Source organism: Clupea harengus, chromosome 24 (assembly GCF_900700415.2).
Source record: "Clupea harengus chromosome 24, Ch_v2.0.2, whole genome shotgun sequence".
NCBI lineage: Eukaryota > Metazoa > Chordata > Actinopteri > Clupeiformes > Clupeidae > Clupea > Clupea harengus.
In genome coordinates this window covers 13,164,754-13,173,084 of record NC_045175.1, presented here as the reverse complement: position 1 = coordinate 13,173,084, position 8,331 = coordinate 13,164,754, and positions in this window count along the sequence as shown.

Sequence of the window (8,331 nt, the reverse complement as noted above, 5' to 3'; positions counted from 1 at the left end):
TAGTGACCTAAACTCATCTCCAAGTACGGTATTAATGCCTTAATATTAAACATGCTTATAATAATTAATAAGTTAAGTTATTGAGAGATACTGAGAAATCGCCCGGAGCTAATCCATCCATGCTGCATCCATGCTAGCATCCTAGCTCCACAAAGCCACCGTAAACACAAAGCCACCGTATACAGTCACAGGTATCATAATCCATAAATTAGCCGCGTCATTGTTTAAGCCGCGAGGTTCAAAGCATGGGGAAAAAGTAGCGGTTTATAGTCCGGAAATTACGGTAAATGAACTCACCTCAGAAAAGGTCTGAGAACAACATTCAAGTTGACCCTCCTCTGAAGCGGGTAGACACAGGAGAAAGGGAGGCCAATTGGCTTGTAGTAGTGGGCGCTTCCATCCGAGACGAAGTACAGGTATAAGGTGTTGGAGTAAATGTTGTGCGTGCCGTTGGTCTGCAGAAAAGATAAAAAAACAGTCTATCAGGGGAACGTACAAACGTACGAAAGTACATGCACATTTTGAAACGTTAACGAGATGGAACTTAACAACATGATGCAATACAAAATATGTATACAGTATGTGTACACAGCAGTGCCCAGTAAACACAGAATAGTGTGCTTATGTTAGTCATAATAGTGTGCTTATGAAAGTAATACAAAGTATTGACTTCATAGGTATGTGTTATGCATATTTGTTTCTGTTATTAATAGTGACCTAAACTCATCTCCAAGTACGGTATTAATGCCTTAATATTAAACATGCTTATAATAATTAATAATAATAAAAGTGTACTTGTACACAAATTTGTACATGTACCTTTTCTTAAATAATTAAACTTGTATTAAACTTAACTTATTAAACTTAATAGTTAAGTTGCAGTTTCCCAATGAATGATATTGAGTTCTGCAACAGTAACTGTGATAACCCATTGATATAAATTCCATCATTATTTTATGAATTTCATCTACATTTACATTTTAATCAATTGGCACAGTGATATCCTTAGTTCAGTTTCTTGTGTGCAGAATTTGCTTAATGTTAGACCTAACAGACAGCGGCCAAAGAGTCAGTGTCACCAACTGGATGGCATGTGTCAAAATGGGGCGACAGTGGTACAGGAGGTAAAGAAGTCGGTTAGTAATCAGAAGGTTGCTAGTTCGATTCCCTGTCGAAGCGTCCTTGAGCAAGACACTGAACCCCTAATTGCTCCTGATGTGCAGTGTGCCGTCAGTGTAAAATGTAAAATGTGTATACATTGTAAGTCGCTTTGGATAAAAGCGTCTGCTAAATGTAAATGTAAATGGAACAACTGTTTGAAGTTTCTCCTTAGCAGTCCTATATGAGAAAGTGAAATTTCCCCTTTCTCTGCCCCCCAAATCAAATAAAAACCTAAATCATAAGATTAATACAAATGACCATAGAAGACCGTTAATGAGTATAAACGGTTCATGTGATTGTTGGCTGGCGCCCTTAGACTCTTACCCGCAGGACAGTGCCACAGCTGCCGTCACGACGTGGCATCTCCAGATACACGCTTCCATTTTGCTCGCCGTGTGCAGTGCACTGTGGGACGGCCAGGTGAGCAGTGGAGGCATTCAGTCCGCTGGCCTCCACACGAGCACTGGACAATCTGACCTCTAGGATGTCCTCGCCACAGGTGAGGTCAAGGTCAAGGGCCGCGTGATCTGGGGAAATGAAGGTAAGATCAAATATCAGGACAATATCAGGACAATATAAGGACAATTCCACCATGCATGCATTGCTTGTAGTGAGTCGATGGGCTGGCATTTTCGCTGCAAAACTAAACCTGCTGGGTTTTGCTTGCATGTTGTTTTCCCAATTGCCTAGATCCTGACTTGAAAGAGGCCCCCCACCCTTCAATGTCAACCAATTTGTTCTACCACTGTTTGCAGTTCTGTTTAGCCAAGCTGGAACTAGAATTTAAAAAGGGATTTGTTTTTCTTTTTAAGGTTCTGAAGGTTCTGAATAATTCAGATAGCTTTTTTGACCTGCACAGACCACCCCAGCATCCAGATAGATAGATAGACAGATAGATAGATAGATAGATAGATAGATAGATAGACAGACATGAATGTTCTGAGGTCTATGTTTTCATGTTTAAGGAAATGCCACAAAGACGATTCTGGATAATTCACATAGCTTTTCTGACCTGCACAGACCACCCCAGCATCCTTGTTGTGTCCACAGTTATGGCTGCCGATGCCCCTGTGCTGGCACTGGTGTAGATCCTCCTCGCTGCCAGTGCAGTCGACATCGTCCATCCAGATCTGGCCACTGCCCTGACCAAATCGAGCCGAGCCTGGAGCAGCCAGCGCTTCTCCGCATACCATCTGCCTGCAGACCACCTCGGCGTCGTTCATGTCCCAGAGGTCGTCGCACACCGTGCCCCAAGTGCCTCGTAACTTCACCTCCACTCGGCCGGAACACTGACCGCTACCCCCGACCAGCCGAACGGGTACCACAGGTAGATCTAAATGGGGGATAAACACTCAAATATTTAAGGGAAATGTTGTTTTGAAACAGACCACCACTTGATTTTTAAAGCGTCTCGAGACAATTTCATTGTTTTGGCACTATATAAATTGAATGCATTGCATTGCCTGAAGAAGAAGTTTTCCTTCAAGTCTCAGATCTCACCTTTTTGCTCGCATCTCCAGGTGATCCCATCATCACTCACACATTTCTCATCTACTCCACATGTTGCACAGATCTGGGTGTTGGGATCTTGGGTGATAGGGAGTGATGGGAAAAGAACAATGAAGACACAAAAGAAAAACATGTATCTATCTATCTATCTATCTATCTATCTATCTATCTATCAATCTATCTATCTATCTATCTATCTATCTATCTATCTATCTATCTATCTATCTATCTATCTATCTATCTGTCTATCTATCTATCTATCTATCTATCTATCTGTCTATCTGTCTATCTATCTATCTATCTATCTATCTATCTATCTATCTATCTATCTATCTGTCTATCTATCTTCATATCTATCAATCTATCTATCTATCTATCTATCTATCTATCTATATATATCTATCTATCTATCTATCTATCTATCTATCTATCTATCTATCTGTCTATCTATCTATCTATCTATTTGTCTATCTGTCTATCTATCTTCATATCTATCAATCTATCTATCTATCTATCTATCTATCTATATATATATCTATCTATCTATCTATATATCTATCTATCTATCAATCTATCTATCTATCTATCTGTCTATCTGTCTATCTATCTTCATATCTATCAATCTATCTATCTATCTATCTATCTATCTATATATATATATATATATATATCTATCTATCTATCTATCTATCTATCTATCTATCAATCTATCTATCTATCTATCTATCTATCTATCTATCTATCTATCTATCTATCTGTCTATCTGTCTATCTATCTTCATATCTATCAATCTATCTATCTATCTATCTATCAATCTATCTATCTATCTATCTATCTATCTATCTATCTATCTACTACATCTATACATCTAAAACTCTATGGACTTCGATGGGTTAAGATCCCTTCATATGCTCTAACTGTTCTAACTCCATATGCTCTGATGCTGGCTGCTCTATACTCCGTAGCTGCTCTCTACAAGAATGACTCCAGTGAACTGAGCTCAGTTGTGCGCCTGTACAATGTGAAATGTCGATTCCATGAGAAACAATTGCAGTATTACAAAGAAGACAGTCTCACCTGAGCAGACCACGCCGGCATCTTCAGCATGTGTACAGTCGTGGACACCAAACCCCCGATGAGGGCACTGGTTGAGAGCCAACTCAGAGCCTGAACACCGAACGTCGTCCAGCCAGATAGGCCCGGTGCCCTGGCCAAAGGAGGCTGAGCTGCGCACAGACACGGCGTTGCCACAACCCAGCTGCCGGCACGCCACCTGGGCATCGCTTATGCCCCAATCATCGTCACAGACCGTCCCCCACTCACCCCTCACCTTTACCTCCACTCTCCCTGCACAGGTGCTGCTGCCCCCTGACAGTCTCACCTCATAGACTGGAGAAAGAAAATATTAAACTGACTCATATTATATTAGCTATATATCACAACAACAACAACACTAATAATAATAATAATAATAATAATAATAATAATCAGGGGTTAAATTTGTATCTGTGCGGTCACACTAGTAATGTTATGTCATAATGTGTTTGACAACATGGACAACTCCTACAGAGATATACTGTACCTGTGTCTGTTTCCCCTCAATAACTGTAAAGAAACTGTAGAAAATGACTGAAGAAGAAGTTTTCCTTCAAGTCTCAGATCTCACCTTTTTGCTCGCATCTCCAGGTGATCCCATCATCACTCACACATTTCTCATCTACTCCACATGTTGCACATATCTGGGTGTTGGGATCTTGGGTGATAGGGAGTGATGGGAAAAGAACAATGAAGACACAAAAGAAAAACATGTATCTATCTATCTATCTATCTATCTATCTGTCTATCTATCTATCTATCTATCTATCTGTCTATCTATCTATCTATCTATATCTATCTATCTGTCTATCTATCTATCTATCTATCTATCTATCTATCTATCTATCTATCTATCTGTCTATCTATCTTCATATCTATACCTTCTAGTGCTAGGCTCCTTGTATAATCTATGATGAATTATCATCAGTAATCATGAACCCATCTATGTGTGTATTATCAAGACATATACTTTCTTTAGTAGCATGACCTTGCAGGTGTACTAAAGACCTAGCATGTGTACTAATGGACTGAAGGAGATTTTAGATTTCTTTCATACATGCTTGATTTTAGGCTTTATCTTTTTGATTTAACTTAGGTGTTAATATATACTATTTGGGGCAGGTCTATTGTGAGGCTCTGGTGCTTCAAGAGCCATGGGTTCCCTCCATGACAGGCTTTCCATATTGACAATTAGTTAGCAAATTTGGAAAAATCCTTTTAGCATCCAACTATGATTAGATGAGAGCATTAAGATCTCTAACTCTTGTGTCCTGGGCATCTCTGCAGCTTATCATACTACATCTATACATCTAAAACTCTATGGACTTCGATGGGTTAAGATCCCTTCATATGCTCTAACTGTTCTAACTCCATATGCTCTGATGCTGGCTGCTCTATACTCCGTAGCTGCTCTCTACAAGAATGACTCCAGTGAACTGAGCTCAGTTGTGCGTCTGTACAATGTAAATTGTCGATTCCATGAGAAACAATTGCAGTATTACAAAGAAGACAGTCTCACCTGAGCAGACCACGCCGGCATCTTCCGCATGTGTACAGTCGTGGACACCAAACCCCCGATGAGGGCACTGGTTGAGAGCCAACTCAGAGCCTGAACACCGAACGTCGTCCAGCCAGATAGGCCCGGTGCCCTGGCCAAAGGTGGCTGAGCTGCGCACAGACACGGCGTTGCCACAACCCAGCTGCCGGCACGTCACCTGGGCATCGCTCATGTCCCAATCATCGTCACAGACCGTCCCCCACTCACCCCTCACCTTTACCTCCACTCTCCCTGCACAGGTGCTGCTGCCCCCTGACAGTCTCACCTCATAGACTGGAGAAAGAAAATATTAAACTGACTCATATTATATTAGCTATATATAACAACAACAACAACAACACTAATAATAATAATAATAATAATTAGGGGTTAAATTTGTATCTGTGCGGTCACACTAGTAATGTTATGTCATAATGTGTTTGACAACATGGACAACTCCTACAGAGATATACTGTACCTGTGTCTGTTTACCCTCAATAACTGTAAAGAAACTGTAGAAAATGACTGAAGAAGAAGTTTTCCTTCAAGTCTCAGATCTCACCTTTTTGCTCGCATCTCCAGGTGATCCCATCATCACTCACACATTTCTCATCCACTCCACATGTTGCACAGATCTGGGTGTTGGGATCTTGGGTGATAGGGAGTGATGGGGAAAGAACAATGAAGACACAAAAGAAAAACATGTATCTATCTATCTATCTATCTATCTATCTATCTGTCTATCTATCTATCTTCATATCTATCAATCTATCTATCTATCTATCTATCTATCTATCTATATATATATATCTATCTATCTATCTATCTATCTAGCTTGGATGCATGCTTGAGTCAACCTACCAGCACAGTAGGCGGAGAAGCAGAGGGAGGAGCTGACCAGCTTGTAGACATAAGCTCCCCCTGGGCAGGCCTTGACGTGGATGGGGTTGGAGTTATACTGACAGCAGTCAGCCTCCCAGGCTCCACACACTCTGGCCCTCACCACCTCTTCGTAGTGTTCCGGGTGGGGCGTGGCGAGCCAGAGGGGGACGTCCGTGCCGCACGCATACCTCTCTACACACCGCTCCGGCATCCGGACGCTGTCGTTGCCCAGGAAGAGCCGGTACCAACCGTGCCAGTTTCCCTGGCTGTCGCAGGCCGGGGTGCCGTGGTCCACTCGGTGGTCGGTGGCACGCCAGGCTTGGTTGAGGGAGGTGTAGTGTTGGCAAGGGTCAGCGCAGGCCAGTATGCCGTTGATGTTCAGGCAGTCTTGCCCAGGCGGGCACACGACGCCCCCGCAGCCGAACTGCACCGAGCGGGACTCTGGCCTGGCACGGGAGCGAAGGCTGGCGGACTTTGAGGTTGCAGGCATCAGGCAAGCGAAGGAACCCGGGGTGTTCTCACACGCGGTCGGAGGCGGGCAAGGGGTGCCGCCATCGGTGGAGGAACACTCATCTTCATCCACGCAGCCGAGGTCAGGGGTCCACCGGTAGCCGTGGCGACAGCAGGAGGTGCCGCTGCTGCATGCCACGCGATCGTGGCACTCGAGGCCGTTGCCAGAGAAACCGTCGTCACACATACAAGAGAAGCCCTCACCCTCTTGGTCAGGGCTTGATGAGTAACAGGTTGCGTGTTTATGACATGCCTCGCATCTCGTCACCACGGAACCTAAACAACAACAACAACAAAGCATACATTTTGCAAATGCTTCTATGTAATGTACAACAGTGACAGCAGCTGGAAACATAGTAACACTTCACTTAAACCCAGGATGCATTAAGCATTATAAAAAGATCTATAGATGTTTATTAAGTTTCCATTAAGAACAGATCTATAAATGTTTATTAAGTATTAATAATGCAACATGAATCTATAAAGCTATTTATGAATAGATATGACTGCACTCATAATTGTTATGTGTTGTAGTAGTATAGACTCTAAGCATCACAGTAGAAAAAGCTTTACATTTCTCTGATACAGAACACATATTATTGTCAATATGTCCAGTCACTTATGCTTGCTTACAGTTTTATTGTTTTGGTGCTATATAAATAAAATGTAATTGAATTGAATTGAATTGAATTGAATGTAACTGAATTCAATTGAATGTAAATGTAAATGTAAATGTCAATGCCCTGCCGTTTGACTTTACCAATAGCTTGGACTGAACCATCAGTTTGGACTGAACCATCAGCTTGGACCCCTCCAAGAAGGACCGCGCACAGCAGAACCTCCAAGTTCATTGTTGTATGTTGTCGGTCTAAAGCTAGAGAAAGTGTACATATTCAGTGGTTTGACATTATGTCATTAAAACACCTCCGATTTAGGAGTACATTTTTTACAGGGCTCACAGCCCTAAGGTGAAGTGAAGTGAAATGTGAGGCATTTGATAATGTGACACCGGTCGATCACACAAATAAAGTGGAACAGTTCCTTCTTGTTATCGGAGTGACAGCTAATTAATAGTTATTAGAATAACCTTGCAGTGATTGACTCTGATCTACAACACACAACTTCCTGCTGTGCTGGCATACTCACTGAAACTGACTCTTATCTGCTTCACGGCTATAAAAGGCCTGGGTTGTTTCCCCGGTAGCGTTAATTTGATGCCTGACTCAACCCCTAAGACTGGATCTGGGTCAATGTCAATCTCTGACCTTTTTATCTCTCTGCCATTTCCTTGTGATTGTAGAGCAATACAATCCTTCAATGCAAAAGTTTATAAACAAACAAACTTGTTATTTTCAACTGACCTCTGACCTCAGTAGGACTAGACAACTCCGGGTTGACAAATGAAGAAGCTGTTCGACGTTGTATGTATAGTCATTGGTGTAAATCCAGTGTTGGGCTGTGTGTGCGTGTGTGTTTGTGTGCATGGGGAAACCGGAGTACCCGGAGAAAACCCACGCAGGCACAGGGAGAACATGCAAACTCCACAAAGAAAGGACCTGGAACGACCGGGATTGGTACCCAGGGCCTTTTTGATGTGAGGCGACAGTGCTAACCACTGAGCCACCGTGCTGCCCAAG